At 39.0% G+C, this 26,154-nt stretch overlaps 1 protein-coding gene across 2 annotated transcripts in view; it reads left to right on the forward strand.

Moving 5' to 3' along the window:
* LOC131694310 (putative uncharacterized protein DDB_G0271606) overlaps positions 1–26,154 on the forward strand; it is a 356,903-nt gene that overhangs the window by 186,222 nt on the left and 144,527 nt on the right. The window lies entirely within an intron of this gene.

Below are 26,154 nucleotides of genomic sequence, written 5' to 3' on the forward strand. Positions count from 1 at the left end.
ATCGTTGGGGTACGGTAAGCGGAAGAGGGCACTTCTGGGAATAATAAGAGAAAAGATAGGGGCATTTAAATTTGGATATTGATGGTTTTGAGGAACGTGTATATAAGGGACATGTAGAGAATATCGCGGCTTGCTAGTACATCTCGAACCGGGACATTGGGTGATCTTCCTCGGGCCCGAAGGGAATCGAATAGTTGAGATCTGGCAGAACAGTACTCGGCGCATGCCCAGACAACATGTTCGATTTCGTGATAACCGTTGCCACAAGCGCAGATACCGCTATCCACGAGCCCAATACGTCGGAGATGTGCGTCCAGCGTGTAGTGATTGGACATGAGCCGAGACATCACGCGAATGAAATCCCGACCCACATCCATCCCTCTGAACCAAGGTTTCGTCGATACCTTAGGGATTATCGAATGTAGCCACCTTCCCAGTTCACCATTGCTCCATGAAGTTTGCCAACTTTCGAGGGTTCTCTGATGAGTGATACTGAAAAATTCGCTGAAGCTAATTGGTCTTTCATATATGTCACCTTGTAAAGCGCCCGCCTTAGCTAAAGAGTCCGCTTCTTCATTACCTGGAATGGAGCAATGCGAGGGAACCCAAACTAAGGTAATCTTGTACGATCTTACAGACAAAGCACACAGGCGCTCCCAGATTTTCCCCAGAAAATATGGAATGTGCTTTCTAGGTTTCATTGAACGGAGAGCCTCGATTGAGCTGAGGCTATCCGAGACAATAAAGTAATGATCGGTGGGCAAAGTATCAATGATCCCAAGGGTATACTGAATAGCAGCAAGTTCTGCGACGTAAACTGAAGCAGGATCATTGAGTTTGAATGAGGCGGTGAGGTTTTGATTGAATATACCGAAGCCAGTGGAGCCGTCGAGGCTTGACCCGTCGGTGTAAAACATCTTGTTGCAGTCGACTTCTCGAAATTTACTATGAAAGATGCTTGGGATCACTTGCGGACGTATGTGATCCGGGATTCCACGAATCTCGTCTTTCATGGATGTGTCGAAGAATACAGTTGAATCAGAAGCATGAAAGAGATTGACACGGTTGGGATAGTATGAAGAAGGATTGATATTTTGTGCCATGTAATCGAAGTACAAGGACATAAATCGGGTTTGAGAATTGAGCTCGACAAGCCTTTCGAAATTTGCAATTACTAACGGGTTCAAGATATCGCATCGGATGAGCAATCGATATGAGAGTTCCCAAAATCGATTTTTCAGCGGAAGGACGCCCGCTAGCACTTCTAAACTCATCGTATGTGTCGAGTGCATGCAACCCAAAGCAATACGCAAACAACAATATTGGATTCGCTCTAGTTTGATGAAATGTATGTTCGCAGCGGAGCGGAAACAGAAACTCCCGTACTCCATCACCGACAATATTGTTGTTTGGTACAGCCTGATCAGGTCTCCTGGGTGCCCACCCACCATGTTCCGGTTATTGTACGGAGAAAGTTGATCCTTTGCTGGCACTTCTGTTTCAGATACCTAATGTGACATCCCCAGGTTCCTTTAGAGTCGAACCAGACCCCGAGATATTTGAAAGTTGAAATCTGAGCAATAGTTTGACCCATTAATTGAAGCTGTAGTTGCGCTGGTTCACGCTTCCTTGAAAATACGACTAGCTCAGTTTTATCCGTGGAGAACTCGATACCTAGCTGGAGGGCCCAAGCAGACAAATTGTCCAAGGTATCTTGCAATGGTCCTTGCAGATCGACGGCTTTGGGACCCGTAATAGAGACCACACCGTCATCTGCAAGCTGCCTTAGCGTGCAGGAATTGACAAGACATTCGTCAATGTCATTCACGTAAAAGAAATAGAGAAGGGGGCTTAGACATGAGCCCTGGGGAAGACCCATGTAGCTAATTCGTGATGTCGATAAATCACCATGCGAAAAATGCATGTGTTTTTCAGACAGCAAGTTTAGCAAAAAGTTGTTTAGAGTCGGTGAAAGACCATGCTGGTGCAGCTTCTCAGAAAGAATTTTGATAGAAACTAAATCAAAAGCCCCCTTAATATCTAGGAAAACTGATGCCATCTGCTCTTTGCTAGCATAAGCCATTTGAATTTCTGTTGAGAGCAACGCAAGACAATCGTACGTCCCATTGCCTTTGCGGAAACCAAATTGTGTATCTGACAGTAAGCCATTTGCTTCAACCCAATTATCGAGGCGAAACAAGATCATTTTCTCGAACAACTTTCGGATACAGGACAGCATCGCAATCGGTCGATACGAGTTGTGGTCGGAGGCTGGTTTTCCTGGTTTTTGAATGGCGATGACCTTCACTTGCCTCCAGTCATGAGGGACAATATTATCCTCAAGAAACTTGTTAAATAAATTCAACAAGAGTCTCTTGGCAGAGTCTGGCAGATTCTTTAACAAGTTAAATTTGATTCTGTCTGGCCCTGGGGCTTTATTGTTACATGATAAGAGAGCAAGTGAGAACTCCACCATCGAAAACGGTGTTTCGTTCGCGTTATTGTGAGGGGACGCGGCGCGGTAGATCTTCTGTGCCGGGGCGGAATCCGGACAAACCTTCTGGGCAAAATCGAATATCCAACGGTTTGAATATTCCACGCTCTCATTGGTACTGTTTCGGTTTCGTAAGCGCCGGGCCGTACTCCAAAGAGTGCTCATCGATGTTTCTCTCGTTAGTCCGTCGACGAACCGGCGCCAGTAGCTACGTTTTTTGGCTTTTATCAAACTCTTCATGCGCGTTTCCGCCATCGCGTACTGTCGGTAGCTAGCTGGCAGTCCGTCGTCCCGGAAGGTCTTACACGCAGCGGCCTTCTCCGCGTACACGTCTGAGCACTCTTTGTCCCACCATGGATTGGGAGGACGCCCGCGTGAATTCGCGTCTGGTACGCGTTTAGTCTGAGCTTGAATCGCGGTATCGAGAATCAAGCCAGCCAGGAACCCGTACTCTTCCTCCGGAGGAAGCTCTTGTGTCAATTCTACTTTTTCGGATATCGCGGACGCGTAGCTCTTCCAATCAATATTTCGTGTGAGGTCATACGAAACATTGATTGTATTCGGTGGCCCTGAACCGTTAGCAATATTAATTACGATTGGCAGATGGTCGCTGCCGTGGGGATCAGAGACTACCTTCCACATGCAATCTAACCGCAGCGATGTCGAGCAGAGGGACAGGTCTAAGGCGCTCAGACGCGCTGGAGGGGCAGGAATCCGTGTCATTTCACCCGTATTCAAAATAGTCATATTGAAGTTGTCGCAAAGCTCATGGAGTAGGGTAGATCGATTATCGTCATGAAGGCAACCCCATGCCGTGCCGTGGGAGTTGAAGTCACCTAAAACTAGCCTCGGTGCGGGGAGGAGTTCCGCAATATCGCAAAGCCGTCGGTGGCTAACTGAGGCTCTAGGGGGGATGTAGGTGGAAGCAATGCAAAGGGCTTTGCCTTTAATTCTGGTTTGGCAAGCGACAACTTCAATGCCTGGTGTCGAGGGGAGGTCGATCCGATTGAAAGAATAGCACTTTTTGATCCCCAAAAGTACTCCTCCGTAAGAGTCTTCTCGATCCAAGCGAATAATATTAAAATCGTGAAAGTGTAGGGTTATTTCTGAAGTGAGCCATGTCTCGCATAGGGCAAATGCATCGCATTTCAAATTATTTAGTAAGATTTTAAACGAATCGATTTTCGGGATAATACTTCTGCAATTCCACTGTAGAACAGTGATTAAATCCTTGACCTCGTTCGATGAATTAGCCATCGAAGGATACAATCGCTGAAAGGAGGGGCCATTTCGCAGTGAACTGCAACAAGAATGTTTTTACTGCGGGGAGAAAGCTTATCAAGATACTTTTAAGGGGGTCAGAAATGTTCAACGCTGTAAGAATACGGTCCACAATGTCAGAGAAATTTATTAAGCCAGCACTGTTTTCTTTCTCTGGCTGAGATATGGGAACACTTGGGGTTTTTGATGTTCCTGGAAGTGCTGGGAACTCCTTTTCTGAGCTCAGGTTACTGAGACCGGGAGCGACTTGCTTCGGTTTTACAACAGTACTTCCTTGAGTAGTTATTTTAGGGGGACCATGAAGAGACACCTTCTGGCCTTTACGACGAAGCTTGGAAGAGGAAATATTCTTCCTTTTTCTACTACTTCTAGGCACAGCAGAAGATGTTCCCTCCTGGGGTTCATCACAGTCGCCTTCGTCAGTAGACAAGTTGGTAAAGATGTTCGTAGAGACAGGTGGCGTAGCTATCTTAAGCATTTCTGCAAAAGATCGCTTAGAGCGTCCCTAAAGGGAACGCTTAAGATTTTCCTCGCGCTGTTTGTACGCGGGACATGGAGGAAGATCATGTGGGTTTCCCCCACAGTAGAGACACTTTTCGACATCTCTACCACAGGAATCATCCGCATGATTCCCACCGCATTTCCCACAGCGGGCTTTATTGCTACAATGGGAGGCTGTGTGTCCCAATTGTTTGCAATTAGTACAGTTCATGACCCGCGGCACAAAGAGGCGAACAGGTAGACGAACCTTGTCAAAGAGAAGGTAATTGGGCAGGGCAGAGCCGGCGAAGGTCACCCGATAAGAGTCTGAGTTGACGTATGTTTTCTTCCCGTCAGCTGCGACTGATGCTGAATGCAAACGTTTGCATTCCAGTATCTTCACTGGCTTAAGCATGGGGTCTTTGAAACAGCCAGTCCCATATTTTAGCAGGTCCTCGCAATTCAGACTCGAATCGGAAACGACCCCACTGACTTCAACCCTGCTAGCTGGAATATACACCCTGTACTCCCTCCTAAAGGGCTCGTAGCCAGCAATATCATTTGCCTGAGTTGAACTGTTAACAACCACCCGAAGCTTATCAGGGCGAATTTTCGATATTTCTGTCACGGCCGAATACCGGTCTGTCAGAACGCGAGAAATCTGCAACAGATTCAAACACTTTTTTTCTTTGGTCCGAAAGAAGATCACAAATGGCCCGGTGGCCGAGCTCGGATATACTTTGAGCCGGGGAGCCGATTTTGTTTCGACGTCCATCTCACCTTGAGACGAACCGCCGTCAGGGGAAGTCATTTTTGCACGGGCCTATTGCCCAGTGCACGTTATTAAGACAACCAAGAAGGGGAAACGAAAACTAATACTTAGCTTGTGTAGGTAACGGTATCCAGACGGCTTACTAGAAGAACACTGCTTCACTTCACTGACCGGCTAACGGTACAGAAACAGAAACACAAAAGAAGGGAAAAAAATACTGAAACCAACTAGGCGTAGAGTGTGCAAATAACCTTGAACGCGGATTAACACTATTTGTCGCTATAGAGTGTACGGACCGATGACAAAAGACTTCTATCTCGACTGAGTGCTCGATAACGAATGAACGCGCCATATATGAAGTGCGTAGTCGAACCACAGACTAACATACATAAACAACATATTCCCCTAAAAAAATCTATCCGCTCATCAGCTCCACCTTTTATGCATGGTCCCAAGCATTCATTTACTAGAGTGTTACCCCTCAGGCTTGAGAACTGTTTTTCACTGGTGTAGATGTTCATATGTCAGTGGCGCCATCATCACAAATGCGGCCACAGTCTCAACTACAAATATATTTAAAATGACCGTTAAAGCGAACGAAGCATTGTTTTCGAGTGTTATGTCTGTTAGTTTGTGGTCAAACTCCATATGTTGGTGTAGGGTTGTCAGAGGGCCGGAAAGACATTGCTGATATCAAGCTTTGTGTGCATGATTTTATATTTTAAACAAACGCTCGTGGGTTTGGGAATTTATCAAAAAAAAATTCACATTCAAAATCTTTCAGTGGTTTTTTACTTGCTAATCAGTATTATCTTTGATTAATTACGTCGTAGCATATTCATCGGAAAATATCAGTTCAACCTTCCCTTTTGGAACACGAGTTTTGAAACCGATGCGAATAGTGCCATGAATTCTGGAACAATCACGTTCTTACGTTACGAAAACAGGAAAATCATGGCTTTTATAATTATACTCAATTTCCCTTCAGTAACGCCCGCATAACGCTTTCATTAGTGGAAATATTTGTTTTTGTTTTGTGAACTTCAGTCACGGTTTCCGCCAAGAACTAGTTCATAACTTTATGTACATTATTCATTAAACCAAAGGTTGACTCATGATTTTTTTCATAGTTATAGGAACAATAGTTCACAAAAATTCGGAATTTTATTCATGAATCCAATCAATCCTCGTGAACTAATTCATGATCTCTAATATATTAGTCACGATCCAATACCCGTGCTCGTGAAATGGTTCACAAAATCATCCAATATTATTCATGCATTCGTGAACTGGTTCATGATTCCTAATATATTAATTACGATCCAATATCCATGCTCGTAAAATAGTTCACGACATCATGAAATATTATTCATGTATTCGTGAACTGGTTCATGATTCCTAGTACATGAATTACGAGATCTTGTATGTATTTGCATGTTTGTGATGTTTAGAAGATATCCCTAAACATTTACAATTTCACGCAACATGGTAATGAAATTTTCACGTGAACTCTTTCACAATATTTAGAGTACTATTCGAAATACCCAGCTGCTAGCGACCAGTAATAGGTACGAGCAGTAGATATAAAGTAGAACGAACCTCGTTATTCATTTGATAAGGTTCATTGTGATGTCCGGACAGAAAACGAAAACTGCACTGAGAACTCCAAATAGTGTGCGTGATATAGTTCACAAAACCAGATATCGCGAATGGGTCTTATTTTAATGATCCAATTCATATTGTCACGTTATTCCGAGTAAAAATACCGTTAGTAACCAAAAAATAATAGATCTCGATAAGGCGAAGGGAATTTACGAATATCATGACAAAACTGCTGATATCATGAACATTAGTTGAATTACTCTTTGAAAGTAAGCTCTAAAATAAAATATCATGATAACATTGAACAGAAATTACGAAAATTAAGTGACTAAGATCCTGAAATAATGGACACAAATCATACAACTAGTTACAAAAATATCTTAAATCGTGACTAAGATCCTGAAATAATGAACATAAATTGCTCTATTCATGACTAAAATATCACGCCAACATGAACAGAAGTTACAAAAATCGCAACTAAGATCCTGAAATCATGAACAAAAATTACACAACTCGTGACAAAAGTCCTTAAAACCGTGACAAAGGTCCTGAAATCATGAACATGAATCACTTTACTCATGATTAAAATATTACGATGATGTGAATGGAAATTACGAACATCACGACTAAGATCTTGAAATCATGAACTTTAATCCCGCTAACGTCATGAGAATTCACAAGAATCGCGAATAAGCTCTTGAAATCATGAACAACGTTTGACTGTCGACTGTGTATTCCCAAATCATGAACAAGAATCACAACAAAAACTAAACATGTCCAGGGAACAACAACAGTAACCCTACCAAACATTCTAGCGTAACGCCATGTATATATTCGGGGCGGAACTGGTGTTTAGAAATCACAAATAGTTTCATGAATACGAGGTTTACGATTCATAATTTCAGGAACTTCGTTACGGTTTTCGTAAATCGTTCAGTTCACGAAATCGTGACCTTTTGTTCATGAATTTATGAACGGATTATTTTTTTTCGTGTAGTGAATGCGTGAAACTGGGAGAATGTGGGCAGTAAACCAAAGCGAGTAGAGTTTAACGAGAAATAGAGACAATACAAATTTATCTGCTGATCACGCTCCTAATTATTCCTTTCGATTCATGGCCCCTATTCTCACAGTCACGTCACCTAGTGACTAGAAGAAAATTTCCTCCTAGTTACTAAGTGACGTGACTGTGGGAATAGGGCCCCATATTGAATTAAAGTTGTACATTACGATTAAACTAAGTGCATTGATGAACATAAAATAGATCCGCTTAGAGGGGTTTTAGAAATTTAACCCTTTCCCGTTTATGGTGTCTGTAGAGCACTATAACTTTAAACAGCTGCAATTTTTGGTTCGCACGAGATTTGTTTACAAAAACAAGTAAGCTTGATTGCTGGGACTATCGCCTTTCAGTTGAGCAATCACAATTGTTAGAAATATCAGTAAAACTGAAGTTATTGCAATTGATTTGACTGAATTTTTTTTGAAGCAGTGCTGCCAAGGACGGTTTCAGTTAAAGGCGAAAATGAAGTAGCACTGCGAAAGAAGCACATATCTTGATCAAAAGATGTTTTTCATAACCCCAACTATCCTAAGGAAAAAATGTTCTTGAACTTTATATACGGTAGAGAAATGTTAGTCAAGAAAGGGTTAATCTTCCCATGTTGGTGTCAAATGTTGAATCATAATTGTATTTTCAACTGTAGAATTGGAAAGCCAACTACGTTATATTGAACAATTACCTTCCAATTGGGTAATGGAGGTTTCTCAAAGTGATTTTCGTTTCCAAAATGTCCAAATGCCACATTACCGATCTTTTAAAAGACACCTTGCTCAACAACGAAACATCCATTTACCATTTGGTAACAAACTTTCTGTAGTTGGACAGCACTTTTGCTTGGAACCAAATTGATTGCTCCAGATCCACGACAGTAATCGAAGAGAACACAGTCATGTTACTCGTTCGTCTATTAACTCCACTTCTACTAATAGTGAAATGTTCCACAGAATTCACAATGGAACAGTGTGATGAATCAAAGGGTTTTATTTCCACTCTTGAGTCCGTTAAAAAAGTCGAACAATTCATCATGTCGAACGTAGACTGGCACGTAAATCAGTTCTACCATCTCATTGTGCACCTGAAACCTGAACCTTGCCTTGAGGTACAGTTCCGGCAGGACTCGCCGCATAGATTGACAGAAATTGTATTCCATGCCGACTGCAATTGGACGGATTATTTCTACCTTCGCATCTACTACTCCGAACGGCGGCAAAGCTGGATGGCCACATTCCAATCTGGACAACAACGGGTGGAACCGGTTTGCAACAAATTTCAGATTTGGCTAGGACACGATATATTTTGGAAAAACAACACTATGAATACTGTCTTGTCCAGCAATGGTGCCCATATTGTGCGTGATAAACCGGAAGCATTGATTCTAACTCACATTATATACTACAATCCAGGCTGGGTGTTTAATGAGCTACGTAGAATGTATGAAGTGGTTAGTGCACAACCACTGCCAGTGGTTTCAGATTGTAGCTGTTTACGTCACGAAACTCTGATTCTCGGTAGCATCCAATGGTCGCTGTTTGCCCTCCAAACACCCAGATGCTCTTGAAAACTGACAGAGTCACGATAGCGTCTGGTTCGGAGTTATGCTCCTAATAATGGTTTGATTTTTCATCGGGTGTTTTCAAAATTACAGATTGTGCTGATCCACAGATCTGGCAGCCCGGCATAGTATGGTATATAATAAATTGAAATTAGATTAAAATTAGGTGAGGAGAGATACGCCGAGAAATAAAAATAAAAATTGGGAACCTTTCAATCCATTACGAAGAAAGTAGCAGTGCTCCCAAAGAAAGGCTCATTCGCTTCGTTGGTTCAAGAATTTGACCATTTCGCTGGCTCAATATGGCGTCTTCGCAAATCTCTCTCAATGAGAATAACTAGTCAAAAATGTGCTCGATGTTTTGTGTTGTTGTCCACGCAGCTATAATTGCACAGATGTTTCTATTTAATTAATATGTAATTTTCAATAGCCAATGAAAAATACAATCAATGAAAATAATCAAAATATATCACAAAAACTATAAGCTTGATCGAATTGGTGTGCTCAGTGTTCAAGTTCTAGATGAATAAATGGCAAGTTTGAAAAAATATACTTTTACTTCAGAGAAAACAGCCAGTCACTTAGTTATAGAAAGTGTGAATTATCCCAGAACGCGAAATTTTGATCATCTTCTTTTTGTGAGATTGCATTAATATAATTTTGTGAGATTAATATAATTTTGTGGCTCATCTATAAAAAATTAGTCTCAGTAGAACGAGAAACAAATGAATTAGAGTATTGCTCATAAAACGAGACCATGTTAAACAATTCATTTATTTGGTTTTTGACGACGGTTACAATACCTTATGTAATACTTTTTGGTGGTATCCAACGCACAGTGGTCCAGAATGCAAATTTAGCAGGAATTTTGAGATTTTACTAAAACTAAACAACTTAGCCTTATTAAGTCTTTGGAGAAGTTTTCGTAGTTTATGAGCCCCCTCTTTTTGTTAAAACAACAGTTAGGGTGGTTCTAATTTTACCAAGATCAAAAAATTAACTTTTTATCATTCTAGCTAGAGCCAAATGACTTTCAGCGAAGTTGTAGAACGACAAATTTTGGAAAAGTTTGCTGAAGACATGTAAGCTCTATCTGTCATACTTTTTATTTTACAATAAATTTAAAGTCGTAGCTTAGGGTGTTTCTTCGAAATACAGTTTTAGCCCAATAACTTTTGCTGTATTCATCTAAAACTGAAGTAGTTTTCAGAAAACTTTAAGATTGTTTCAAGGCGAATAATTTGTTTCATAGCACTATATATCTAGCTATTGCCTTTAAACGTTATGAGCACTTTTTCGCTAAAAATGGGGTTGTTCGGAATAACAATATCACTCATTTGGAGCAAATAAAAGATAATTCTTTTTAAACTATAAATAAGGTCGTGATTAGAGTTATAATTGAGCAAAAAATGGCGAACACGATATTTTTTAAATTTTCATAAAATTGATTTAAAAAATAAATTTATGAAATATTAAGTGCTTATATCTTCTGAACAATAAAAGCTAGAGTTTTGATGCATTAGAAGAAAATGTTCGTCTTCAAAAACTGAAAAACATCTGAAGGATAGGTTGTAAAAAAATGAAAACTGAAAAAGTTATATTAAAAATTTGGTTTTTCATGAATTGACTCTTTGTAATATGTTTAAATTACTTTCACAGTGAACAATATAAAAATGTAGTTTCGTTTTCATGATAAAATATTGCACTTTACAATACTTTTCTATTATTTTAAATAGTGAGTAGGGTGGTTCTATTTTTTTTAAAATCAGAAAATTAACTTTTAAATGGTTCGAGATAGAGTTTTCCTGTCTTCCAGAAAATTGAAGAAAATGAATTTTTAAAAACTGTCGAAGACACTGAAACTCTATGTCGTGTACTTTTCATTTTACAAGAAATTTACCAAAAAAAATTAGGGTGTTTCTTAAAAAATAGTTATCTTTGTATAACTTTTGTAGTTTTGATTTTTCATTCATCAGTTTAGAAACACTTTCAGATATTTTGAAGGAGAACAATTTGTCTTAATATATTGAACCTCTAGCTTCGCTCGTTAGATAGTTATATATACTTTTTACTAAAAATAAACTATTTTGCCTTTCTCATATAAAGAAAGGCTATGCAATCACTGTAAAAATCGACTTTTTAACCGAGGCCCGGAGGGCCGAGTGTCATACACCATTCGATTCAGTTCATCGAGATCGGCAAATGTCTGTGTGTGTGTATGTATGTGTGTGTGTGTATGTGTGTGTGTCATTTAAACTCACACAATTTTCTCAGAGATGGCTGAACCGATTTTCGCAAACCTAGTTTCATCTGAAAGGTATAACGCTCCCATAAGCTGCTATTGAATTTTTAGTTGATCCGACTTCCGGTTCCGGAGTTACAGGTTGAAGAGTGCGGTCACACAGCAAATTCCCATATAAACTGGTACCACCATGATGTTCAAATGATGTAAAACATATTAAAATTGATGTAACATTACTCTAGTTTGCGGGTCTGGATCACTAATGATCAATCAAAGCAGCTTTGACCACATTGGCCACCTATGACGGTTCATGACGCCCCCGGGGAACCCGCCAAGTTCCTAAGCTAATATCACACCCATTCCCCAACGAATTCTCTACCGATTTTTACAAACTTGATTTCAAATGAAAGAAACAGTAATGCCATTGACTGCTGCCGAATTTCATTCGGTTCTGACTCTTGCTTCCGGAGTTACAGGGGTGTTAGTAAGGATACACTGGAATTTCCCATATAAATCGGTACAATCGTAATACCTCAGACGCTAAAAACTATTGAAATGGTCACCAAATTACTTCTAATCGCAGATCTAGATCACTGATTGCCAATCAAACATTCTTTGAATATATTGTCCACTATCGACGATTCCGGAAGTCCGGAATTCCGGGCATATTCCACAATTAAAGTCACATCGGTTCTTCGGTGATGACTGAACCGATTTTCTCAAACCAAGTCTCAAATGGAAGGCAAAATATGCAGTTGAGTATTACGTCGCCGCTTCTCCTCCCCCCGCCTTGCCCTTACACCTCCCTCCTTCATCACTCCCCTCCCCTTGAACCACCCTCACACCTGCATTTCCTTCATCCACCCCGTATACCGAAATAAGATGAAGGATTTCTGACGCATCCTCCACTCTCACTCTACTAACCCCCCATTGCCTCCACTTTCAAACCCATTCCACCAACATTTCAAAATATAATTACATGAAGATAACATTGAACTCATGCTGATTAAGGTAATTAAATACTATTCTTTTGCCTTTCTCATATAGAAAGGTTATGCAATTGCTCCAAAAACCGACTTCCTAACCGAAGCCCGGAGGGCCGAGTCTCATATAACATTCGACTCAGTTCGCCGAGATCGCAAAAATATCTGTGTGTATGTATGTGTGTATGTATGTATGTATGTATGTATGTATGTATGTGTGTGTATGTGCGGATTTGTTAACAAAATGTCCACATCGGTTTCTCGGAGATGGTTGAACCGATTTTTAGAAACTAAGATTCAAATGAAAGGTATACTATTCTCATAGGTTGCTATTGAATTTCATTTTCAACCGACATCTTGTTCCGGATTACGAGTTGAAGAGTATGGTTACAAAACAAAATTTGTTGATTTGTCCACATCGGTTTCTCGGAATTTTCTGAACCGATTTTGACAAACTTGATTTTAAATGGAAGGTCCATCAGCTGCTGTTGAATTTTGTGTGGATCCGAGTTCTGGTTCCTGAATTACAGGGTGATACGTACGATCACGCAGCAAATCTCGATTCTAACGAATTCTGCGATGAATGTAAAAAGGTAAAATTTTTGTCTTTCTCAATAGAAAGGTATTGCAATTGCTCTGAAAACCGACTTTTTAACGGAGGCCCGGAGGGCCGAGTGGCATATACCATTCGATTCAGTTCGTCGAGTTCGGCAAATGTCTGAGCGTGTGTATGTATGTGTGTGTATGTGCGTCTGTGTGTGAGTATGTGACCAAAAATGTCACTCATTTTTCTCAGAGCTGGCTGAACCGATTTTGACAAACTTAGTCTCAAATGAAAGGTGCAACGTTCCCATAGGCTGCTATTGAATTTCTAATGGATCCGACTTCCGGTTCCGGAATTACAGGGTGATAAGTACGAACACGCAGAAAATGTCGATTTTAATAAATTCCGCAATAAATGTATAAAGGTGAAAATTTTTCCAAAATATGACCACAACTGCTTCGATTTGTAGTATTAGGTCACTAACATCCATTCAAAGTCTTTTTGGCCATATTGGCCACCATCATCGGTTCTGGAAGCCCCGGCGGAAGCATCCAAATTCAGAATAACAGTCACATCGGTTTCTCGGAGATGGCTAGACCGATTCAACCAAACTTAGTCTCAAATGAAAGGTGTTGCGTCTTCGTAAATGGTTATTTAGTTTCATCCCGATCTGACTTCCGGTTCCGGAGTTACAGGTTGTGGCGTGCGATCACATAGCAAATTGCGATTCAAACCGATACTCCGATGAAAGCAAAAAAGGTAAAAATTTCGCTAAAATGTCTCTCAAACAACTTAAATTTGCTGTTCTAGGTCACCGACGGCCAACCAAACTTTCGCTGACTACATTGACCACCATAGACGGTTCCGGAAGTGCCCGGGAAAAGTGGCCATCTTTCAAAATTGACGTACTCACATCAGTTTTCCGGAAATGGTTGGGTCGATTTTCACAAACACTGTTCCAAATGATAGCTATAGTATCCCACAGATGTCAATAAAATTTCGTACGGATCGCTTGGATGCGTCCGGAGATATAGACTAATCCATCCGGTCACATATGAAATTCCCATATAAGCCGGAACTAAATTTTTTTTCAAAGGGGGGACCCCATGAAATTTCAGAAATCAAATTCGTATTTTTGATGCCAAACATCTTTAAAATGCATGAAACGTCGAGATTTTATGTTATCTCGAAAAATTTTTTTTTTGAAGATCGACTTTTTGGGACTGCCGATTTCGCACCTTTTTTCAATTTAATATTAATGTAGCTGTTTTTTCTTTTACAAAATTTTAGAACTCGAATAGTGATTTTTTCTTGTATATTTGTCATGTCATGTATAATAATAAAATGTAATATATTCATTTGAAAGCTTTTAATGAATATAAACAACGCAAACATTCACGTGTTCATGATTGAGAAAGGCACAATTGCACCGCTAGGTGGATTAAAACAGGTTTTTTGAGTAAATATTGCAAAATATAAAAAAAATATCGTATTTGCCATTTTTTGGTGATCTATGCTACAAAGCATGCTATTTCATATGAAAGCAACGGTATTTAATGTTCAGTGCCCGAATCGAAGATAATTCTATTTGAAAAAGTGATATTCTTTGTATAAAAGTTCTTATAACTTTAAAACGAAAAAAGTTAAGTAGTTGGTATTTTAAAACAAATTATGCGCCCTAAAATAATTTTCAAGTTGTCCAAAGGGTACTTTAGCGTAAAATAGAAACTTCAAAAGTTATAGAAATAAAACTGTTTTTTTAAGGAACACCCTAAAGCTAACATTTGAATTTCTCGTGCAATGGAAAATATAAAAGCTAGAGCTTGCATGTCTTCAGCAAATTTGTCTAAAATGTGTTGCTCTACAACTTCATCGAAGACAGTAAAGCTCTATCTCAAACCGTTAAAAAGTTCTATTTTAAATATTGCTAAATTTAGAACCACCCTAGCATCGGTTTAAACAAAAAGAAGGGTCTTGCAAAGTACAACAACTTTGTCAAACATGTTGTAAGACTAAGTCATTTAATTTTAGCAAAAAGTTAAAATTATGTAAAAAATCTCCGCCAAAAAAACCACCATGTTCTTATTAAAAAGGCAGCAGTTCTCATGTGCTTATTCATCTTCTCTAATGTTATTCAACATACGAACGCTTAAGCCCTTCCCAATCAACAACGCCAACCTACGCCCGCAATCGCGCAAACTTGATAACACCCCGGTAATAAGGTGAACGTTTTGGGACTTACGATTTTTTTTGGCCCATACATTCAGTTGAACCAATAAAAATATAAAGTTCATGACGACATGATCGGGAACTCTAGTGATATGGAAGGTCTCAGTTTCTTTTAGCATATAAACCGTGCACCGGAAATTAAGTATCACACACGGTTTTAAAATAAAATTTATGCTTGCGAAATTACGTACACGTTAGCACACGCGATTGAACACGCTAACGTACAAATGCTTGAGCCCTTCGCGATGATACACGCGATCGCGCAGTCTCTACGCCCGCACATGTCTTAACCGTACAATGAATATAATATTCACAATCACGGCCCGCTGCAATTGGCCTTAAGGGGGTTCTCTTATATAATTGTGCAAAAAGTATTTTTTTTTTGAAGAAGTAAAATAAATGACTTCGACATGTGCGCTGTTCTGCAAAATGTTTATTAACGTTTCATCTATAAAGTCAAAATTTTCCGAGAGTAAAAATGGCGTCCAAAATGGCGGGTCCAGCCAAAGGTGTTTTGAAAACCGTTCTCATCTGAGGGCATGATACAGGTCGCAATTCGTCGTCTTTAAGCAGAAAACCAAAACGATCTTGAAGATTATATTCCACAGAGGCGCCCCAAAAAAAAAAAACATGCGTTATAGAAATAAAATGGCGGCCTCTTGAAAATAAGGTATCGTTTTTTCGCAGGATTTTTTCACTTTGGCCGGTTGAAAAAAAAACGTTTATGATCAAAATATTACGATTTTGTAGGTTATAGCGCCGGAGAATGTTGTCTTCTTTTAGGCAGGCAAAACGTTGTGTTCCTTGTCTGAAGAACAAAGGAAACTTCTACTATACTTTGCCCTAGTAATTTGTCGAGATGAGTGAGTCGCAGCAGCAAGAAGTGGTGCACCGGCCAAATGCTGTGATTTGTGGTGATTCGCATAAGACCGAGTATTTGTGATGAGGAACATTTTCTGAAGGTGAAAATGGAGGCTATACTTACGATAGCCACTAGACCGGCAACAATTTTGACTTTTATTTCGGAACACTGCTAATTCAAATGGTAATTGGTAGTGATAATCATATGCAAAATATGAGCTTTTTCTGACAGCTCCAGTTCACTCACAAGAGGTTTCAAGTTTCTATAGTAATATATATGGAAACTCGGAAATAAACGCTTAAATTCCAATAAAAAAAATTCACAGTAACTCTGCGTACCTCTCAACTTACGGTCGCGTAGTTTATTTTATAACGAATAGCTTTGTTGAAGATCGCATATTGATTGGAGGTTCCCCTAAAAGGTTATTTAACTTTGAAGGCCAACCACTTTTTTTTAAATTCCTATTCTAAGCATGTGCGAGAAAGAGAGGCAACACATAACTTTATATGAGAATATCTTTTTACTGCAAAATCGGATCAATTTACAGTCTTCGGCAATGTTGATCCTTGCACCTTAAGCTATATATCTGCAGACTTTGGGATGCACAAGATGATATTGGCATTTTGTACTGAATTTATTGTTGCAATTGCATATTTTTCATATATTTTTATATACAAACTTACAGTCTACTTTCTACTTCTGCCCAAGTCAGACGTACAATCGAACAAAGTGAACAACAACTAGCAACCTCTCGATCTAGTGTGAATTGTCTCGAGAACAAAGGAAACAGTTAATTTATTCTTGCCGTCATGAGTAAAGTTGACGAAAAAACTCTGCTCCGACCCAACACAGCGGTCGTTGACTTTAAATTCTGTTCAATAAGATTGAGTTTTAGTGAAGTGGAATACCTGCTGAAGGTGAAGATGCAGCTTAAGCTCAAGGAGGTTATGTATCTCCAGTATCATCATCTTCGCAATGTAGTACTCATATCATTCAACACGTTAGCCAAAGCTGAACGTTTCGTTTCGCAGAACAACTTGAAGCACGTGGCTGAAAGTGATAAAGTTGGAATTAAGATTCCAGCGTATATAGAAAAAGACTATGTAGATGTAAAGCTACATGATCTATCACCACGTACCCCTCTTGATCTAGTTGCAGAGTACTTGTCGCAATACGGAGAAGTAGAATCCGTTACACCTGATACGTGGAGAAATTTCTTCCCCGGTACACCTAACGGTGTTCTTGTGGTGAGGATGCGGATTGAAAAACCTATCCCCTCCCACTTGACTATAAAACTTAAAACCCGCGAATCGACTATTAATCAAACTACGTTATGCACCCATGAGGGGCAAACTCCTACGTGCAAGTATTGTAATCAGACAGCACACCACGGACAACCTTGCGCGGAAGATACAGAGGAGAATGCATCTCAACCGATTGCCAACGAATCCACGGAAAACCATCCCAAAAAAGAATTTTCAATACCAATACCCGAACCACAAACGGTTGCAAAATTTGTGGCAGCGGTTCAGTCCATATTGACAACTGCAAAAGCAGCATCCAGCACTCCAAAAACCACTGTAAGTAATATCGGCGAAGAAAATAAAAACAATGATGACGGATTTACACTGATCACCCGTAAAAGTAATAAGCAGGAAAAAACATCTGATCGCGAGCACCAAGACACCTTTAACGATAGAAGAGAATTAAATAATCCCCATGACGCAGTAGGCAAGCCGCGAAAGAAGGTCTCCGCTCGCAATAAAAAGTTGCGCGCACGAGATCCAACGGGTAATCAATAATATTTGCTCTTTTATTTTTATTTTGCACATATTGTAAACACATGAAAGATCCACGGCTCCGTTAAGCTACCGCTATGAACCGTGTCAAATAAACGAAATAAAAAAAAATATACAAACTTGAAAACTCTTGTGAGTGAATTAGAGTTTTCGAAAAAAGCTCATATTTGACAAGTGATATGTGAAGCCAATTACCGTTTGATTTAACAGTGTTCCGATAAAAAGTCAAAATTGTTGCCGGTCTAATAGCCACCTTTATTGTGTTCTACCACCTCAGGTATTCTGCGCTCATAACGTTGAACAAAGTGGATCAGGCGAAATCATTGATTTTGAATGATTTAAAGCCATTAAATTTTAGTGGTTGTGTGTGGCAATGCTGTAATTAAGATCTTCATATAAATGGACGGTGAGAGAAGCAATGTTCGGTTACAAGATCGTATACCGCTTACTTGCAGATACATATCACATATGGGAGAATTGCAGTACAAAACATAATGCGATAGTACAATTACACATAGTATTCTTTGCACATATCAAAGGCAAACTAGTACGTTCCAGTACTGTGAAAAAACGTCACATTACGATTTATTTTCCGCTGAACACAAACAATTACTAAATATGTGGCACATGTTCAGGTAATATTGACAACGGCAAAAGCTGCGTCAATATCTCAAAATCTACAGCCAGCACAATCATTGAGGAAATTCACAATCATAAAGGCAACAAGCAAGCATGTTTTCGAACATAAAGGCAGCAACCACGATTATGACACGGAAGTGTTCAATAGCGAGATAGATATGAACGACCCCCTATACGCAGTTGGTGAGGAAAAAGTATTTCCCTGCTTCGTAAACAGGTATCTACGTGCAATGGTTAAGAGCTTGCATGAGATCTGTTGGTCAACCAGTAAAACTCATTTTATTATTTTTATTGTTGGAAATAGATATAACTAGATAATAGAACCACTGTTTCGATTGGCTAAAGCATTGAACAAAGTTCACTTATGAATTATTTTAAAAAAATAGTAGAAGATGTTTAATGGACGACTGAGTACTAAAACTCTCCAAAAGTAAACGCATCATCGCAAGTGATTGTCCCGTTTAAAATAACTCAGATATAATACTCGATATTGGCAACTCTATTTTAAATTTAAATGACAGGTTTTTGAATTGCACCCAATTGAATTACTGCATTAGGTCTGTGCACTCTGTACTCTTAGTATAAATACTAGACATCACATTCAAGCGTACTAGGCAAAAAAAATATTTCAATTTAATAAGAACAATATAGGTGAGGCGACAGTTTTTGCTTCCGCGTCATTTCAACGCATCATCATTTTCATTGGCACTTAATTTCACTTTCATGCGAGGAATTCGTTCCGTTCATGCGAGTTCGCAACACTGTTGCGACTAAAATGTTGTGACTGGTTGAATCTATCAGTCCAATGATTTCGATTTTATGTTTTTAGTATATAGCAGTCTCACGATCTATTTTTTATTCGTTTTGGACTAAAATGAGAGATGATCAGAAATCACGGAGGAGGAAAAAAGAATCAGGTAATCTACGAAGCCTCTTCTATCTTTTCTATGCAGTCAGAACGAAAACTTTCGGAATTTCGCTCTGATCCTCTCAATTCGGTTTGAAAAAACGGCATTTTCGAAAACACATTACGTCTTCGTTATCCGCACAACATTCAACGGTAGATGGAACAACGTTGATTGAAATTGTTTCCTAAATTTAGGTAAAACAAACCTTTAATCAAAAGCATTGCAGCCTTCTTTATGAAGTCATACATCTCTTTCATTTTTGTAAAAAAACTTGAGATAATTAAAAACGAACAAATTACTGAGCAGATTGTTTGAATTGACTTAGAAAGTGTAACTGCAAGCATCTTCGTATCACGAAAACTGCCAGTGACAAAAAAATTGCAAAAGATTCACAGAAATTGGATGAATTACAATAATTCAAAAACATAGAAATCTGAAAGAAAGTCCCTTCGGCACAGGAGGACCAAGTGCGATATGTTTTCTTTAATTTGTCGGAAGCAAGTGTGACGCCAAAATTATTAATTACCCATATCTATAGTTTCGAGGAAATCTAGTGGTGTCATCAATGTTAGTCAGTAGTTCGAAATTTAAAAATCAGTTAACTATTTCTGCTTATCGAAACTGACATTCAGATGCAACGCCTCGGTCATTCAACTTTCCAACTGATTGAAATTTCATGCAGAATCGAATGTTTGAGTGCAGAGGAAATATAAATTCCTTCACCAACCAAAGCATTCATTTGTTATTATGTGGACAGTTCGAGCATTAGTGAAGCTGCGTAATCTATGTCTAGTGCAATTTCGCTGAATAATCCCTCTCAGATCTAGCATAGAAAAAAAATTCTGTTTGCTTCTGAAACCGAACATATGCGAACCCGAATGCGCTATGTCGGGAGAATGAATGACGAGGGAAACGAACCAAACATTTCATTCATCGCGGCGGGCAGAAATTGAATTTCGATTCTCTTTCAAGTTCACGCAGGGATGTCATTTTTGTTAAGCTCTGGTTACATTTAACAAAATTTACGTAAATTACAAGGTAACTGTAATCAGGGGATTTCCTTTCGATTAGTGAACAGTCCTATGGTAGATAAAATTCCGGCTAGTTTAGTAAATTAATTCATTGAAACACCTCTTTTGTATTGTCCAAAAATCCATGAATTCCGAAATGAAACCTGTGAGCTTCGTGTGCTAAAATATAATATTTGCTTAATCTAGGTAAATACAGCAATAGTTCTTATTTATGCTTTGTAGAGAAATCAGTAGTATATTTGTACACCCTTTACATGTCAACAAACAAACTTACTGGTCTGTCTTTTGCCATAGTTTCAAGTAGAGTCTGTATACAATATAAAGGAATGCGCAACACTGCGTAGAACACAGACTATTTATTTTTTTCTCGCAACCGGAATATTTGCTGTAACTTTAAGTGACTTTGATCAAATCACAAAATAAATTCATACTGAATGAAAAATTAAGCAACTTTATCGTAGCAAACGGAACATCCCAGCGAAAACCATTTCAAACATTATTTCATCTGATTTATTGAATGCTATTTAATCAATGAATAACGTGTTTAAATTTATTCAAAGAATTTGAGTCAACGCAGGACATGTTATTTTAAGCGGATTTTTCTCGGATGAACTTGACACTCGAATAGAACAGTAACAAAACCATGTGACAAACTGTAACAGAACAATAATAACCATTTGCAGTGAAGTCCAATGTTATACTATAATACCAAAACAAGATTTTTACAGTAACTAGTGTTGGCTATGTGTTGATTTTTATTTTTTTAATATTGTTTAACAAATCATTTTGTTCCACGCATTTAACATTTAATGTTAATTTACTGAATCATTGTTTGTTGGAAAATGAAATTAATTGTTACTTGAAATTTTAGTGTAAATTTATTGCAAGAACACTGCTTGAATAACGTCCAACTGCTCTTCAATTTAAAGATAACTTGAAGTTCCTTTCTTTATCATAGTTCATATCTGAAATTCCTTCATCTTATAAGTTGGACGATATAAAAGGGTTAATGAACTTAACCTAAGTCATCCGTAAATCAAACAAATCAAATCAGATCAGTATATAGTATAATGAACAGATGGAAGAAAAATTAAACCAGGTGGTACCAAATATAGTTTTGGTCTAAAATGTCTTTCTTTTTTCACGTGGATCTTGTGGAGTTGGAGTATTCTGAAGATTTTTGACGATAGCCTGTTCGATAACTCAGAACGTAATCTAGTGTACCATATTGCAGAATACATTCTTAAGAGGGCTGGATGTTGTTGGTTCGAATCAAAACTTGTCGAAAGTAAACAGAGTTCATTTCATATCGTCAAACTGGCGCCCAGGTGGTGAAATCGTTTGAATTCAACGGGGTGCTGAAGCGTTGTCAGAAAATTTTTATTCCCCAGATTAAATTTTCAGAAACTTCCCAGTTAAACTCAGCCGGAATGGCTGGCTGGTTTTAATTCGTATTCCGGCTCCAGTGACACAACCGATTCTAGTTAGAATCGGTTGTGTTACTGGTGTCGGAAAACGAATTAGAACCAGCTAGAATTCAGGCTCCTTTACAACTTTCCGGTAACCATCCGATACCCTTCAGGAACCTCTGTTTAAGGGGTACCATTTCGATGCGGCTTAGATGCATAGCTGAGGACTAGGAACCGAATCGGCGCAAAGCCGCTGAGGATCCGCCGGACGAGGTGGTCATCGACCCGCCGTCGGAAGCAAGCGAACCTGTGATCCACGTGTTTGCCCGACTTACTCAAACATAGGGGCTATCCTAGTTTAAGTCCGAATGAGCGGAAACGAAGTCGGATAGCACGCGCAAAAGCGATGTGACGTACCCACATTGGGTGGTGGAAACAAAATAAAATTGGCAGCGCTAACAAAATGTAAACACAAATGAACACTCCGGATGAACCTATCGTCAATTGACATTTCGATGAGTTTTGATTCGAGCCAATAATATGGGCCCCTTAAGATTGTCCCGAAAAATTATACTGTTTGTGAGGCATGCTTCACACCATGTATTAGTACGATCCCACTTTAAAACAACTTACAAAGTATACTATATTTAAAGATTTTAATGGGGAAGCACTATTGTATATAACAGAAGTTGTTTATTTGGGGGTGGGCGTAGCGTTGTTGGTAAATCGATTGCCTTGTATGCAGCGCACCTGGGTTCGAGTCCCGACCCCGCACGTAGGGTTAGAAATTTTTCATAAGAGATTTTTCTAACCCGAAGAGGCGAATGACCTTAAGGTTAAAACCTCTATATTCGAAATAAAAAAATAGTTGTTTATTTGCTTTTTATCGCGCTGGAGAGGATATTTCAAGACGTCACGAGTCTCGTCACTGGTAATGAAAACGTTTCATCAAACCTGGAAACACTCGAAATCACTTACCATAAATATCTTTGAAGAAGAATGTCATAATATTCACACTTAGATAATAAAGCGTCTTGCAACGTTCCGTTTGTGAATTTATCAACTATACAAAAAAGAGAAAATAAGCCTGATAGTCGTTCAATGGCACTGTAGAGGTTCGGTGAATCAATTAAAATATGCATTCATCATGTTATTGTTAACTTGCTGATTTTTGTAAGCAATATAAGAAATGAGAAAAGGTAAATATATAAACAAATAGTTTTTTACTCCTATTATTATAATATTTTTCCTGCCAATAACAATACTCCCCTTGCGAGCACGCATGAGGGCATAGCTAAAGAAGTATGTTTGTTTACTTTGCACGATAGGTAGCCGGTGACATGTTCGATTGGTAGATTTGGCTTCATTCTGTGCGAGCCTTTATATAAGTAAACAACGCCTTTGGTTTCAAGGATCTAAAGGTCGAACACGAAATTATTGCGACACATTCAACAGGGCATAACTTTTTTACCATTGGGTAAAAATCAACCAAATTTTGCAAACTTTCTCATTGATGTGTATTGTTTACATGCTGTCAAACTCAAAGTCGTGTTTTTTGATTCAACGAAAATGGAGGTGAACCAACGCGAGTCGAGAGAACAAATTCTTTCCAAACACCTGGAATTTCCTGACCTGTCGCACCGGCTGTTGGGAAAAATGTTGAACATTCACCATTCAACCGTCTCCAGAGTGTTGAAGCGGTTCCATGGCGAGATTTACAAATCTGAGTGCCTCGAGAAGCGCCTTTTGCCTTCTTGCAGCAGCACGACGAAGCTCCGCTATTTTGGCCAGATTTGGAATCATGCCACTATTCTAAAAGTGTCCTGGAGTGGTATGAGGCCAATTCTGTCCATTTTGTTCCAAAGGACATGAATCCGCCAAACTGTCCGGAGCTGCGCCCGGTGGAGCAGTACTGGGTGATGATGAAGTGGGAACTTCGGAAGAGCAAGAAGACAGTCAAAGACGAGAAGGACATGTTAAGAAAATGGAAAAAAACTGAGAAACTGGTACCGGATGACACTGTAAAGACTTTGATGGAGGGCATCAAACAAAAATGCGTTCAATTTTACACTCAAGGCTCCATCGATTAACTTTTCTTTTGATTTTTGAAGTAAATATATGTATAAAACTACCCTAAAATTTTGGTTTGATTTTAAACATTATAAGAAAATTGGCATGACATTTTCGGTGTCGCAATAATTTCGTGTTCGCCCTTTAGTAGAAGAATTGCCTAGAAAAATAAGCCTGTCTAATGATATAAAAAGTATCAATTTCATAAAAGAATAGGATCAGTGAAAAATCTGAATACTTAAATTGATAAATAATTAGTTGTTCTCACTTGTCTGAAAATAGTCTTTAATGTATCATCATTTAAATTGACAATTATTATAAATTTGTGTTGAATAGGAGTTGAACCGTTTCTGCGCATCTACAAATCGCTTGCCTAATCAGAAGATTTGGAGGGAACTTTAACATTCTCTTGTATTTGTATTTGTATTTCAATAATTGAGTCTTAATAAACTATGCTAGAAAGAAATGACCTAAAGTGGCATGCGCAAAAACTAATGACGAAGTCGAAGATGTCGTTATAATCCTTGAAGCAACGGGTCATTTTTAATATCGGTTGTCGGCAGCATAGTTAGTGTTGTGCATTTCAGAGTGCAGCAATGTTCGAGAACAAAGGACACGGGTTGGTGCGTAGAGGTTAATTTGTGATAGAAGATCGGGAACATCATATTCAGCCATAAGAAGCTTAGACACGAAGGTAGTTTACGATGCGGGTCTACGATCTTCTAAAGTGTGTAGTCCTAATAATCGACAACGATCTTCGTATAGTTCAGGTTCAGCGGATCGTTCCAAGTCAATTTACATAACGCATATCGTATGAATCCGCGCTGAACAGCCTCACTTCGTTGGCTTCAAGTTGTATGATGGGAGCACCCACGTTTGCAAATTCCAACGGTGAAAATGGTAACTTATAAATTAATAATAAAAACCAAATTCAAAAGCAAGAATTCGTCGATGTACTGTACCATTTCTTGTATCAGACAACATTTTGTCTAATGCCTTAGTTTTGGAATTGTTTTCACTAAGAAATTTTCAAAATTACATTCAGTTTCAAGTGACTATCTCAAGTCACCAGAATTAACACATTTATGCAACAAGTTTTAAGCCCCTCCCGAAACGAAATCCGGGCTACGGGCCTGGCTTAGAGCATAGTGTAATTGGTAAGTCAATTGCCTTGTACGCAACTCACCGGGGCTCGATTTCAAACCGCGCACATAGGGTTAGAAATTTATCTAACCCGAAACAAGGCGAAGGACGCATCGGTAAATAAAGAAAAAAATCGTTGAACCTCCCTCCAGCTTGAACTGGTTAACTGATATTTGATAGTTTTCCCCAAAGTTCCTTTTTCGGATGATATAGGAAGTGAAATTGAACTCAATTATATTTAGTCAGAAAGTTTTGTTGATGGATAAATTGAATGAAACGATTTCCCGTTACGAAAGAAGCACTCAACAAATTAGGATACGCTCTGATGAAACGACGACGATGATGTTAGGATTTATTTTCAGCCAAACAAATTTAGCTGAGTTATTGAACCTATCATAAGGGCAGAACGATTAGTCTACTACGAAACGCACCAACGCCATGTTGCTGCTCATCTGCCTTCTAGTTCCTGCTTTACCGTTAGTAGCATCCCTACATCAAATTACATTTACTGAATGCTCCAGCCCAAACGGAAATATCCCAAGGAACATCGAACAAGTCGAACAGCATGTTCTGTCCAGCGTAAAATGGCGCGTAACTCAGATCTACCATCTTATCATACACCTGAAACCGGTTCCTTGCCTGGTTGTACAATTCCGGAACGAATCATTGAATAAACTGCGAGAAATTACTTATCACGGTATCTGTCTCAATGTGACCAATTTTTACCTTCGTGTTTACTTCTCCGTAGAACAGAGGCTCTGGGCAGTCATTCTTGGGACTGGTAGGCTGGATCGCATCGGAGAAACCTGTTACGACTATGGTCAATTGTTACTATACGATATGCTGTGGAAGAATAAGTCCCAGGACAATGTTGACCTCTCAGCGGGAGTGAACAGTAGCGTCATCAAATCGGAAGTTTTGATCGTAAGTCATCTGCTGTACTACGATCCAGGCTGGTCTTTTGAGGAGCTGCGGGACATGTATGGGATTCGGAATGATCCTCTCGTAAGGCTACCCATCACATCGGATTGCGATTGCGTGTATCAGGAAG

This window comes from Topomyia yanbarensis, chromosome 3, assembly GCF_030247195.1.
Source record: "Topomyia yanbarensis strain Yona2022 chromosome 3, ASM3024719v1, whole genome shotgun sequence".
NCBI classification, from domain to species: Eukaryota; Metazoa; Arthropoda; class Insecta; order Diptera; family Culicidae; genus Topomyia; species Topomyia yanbarensis.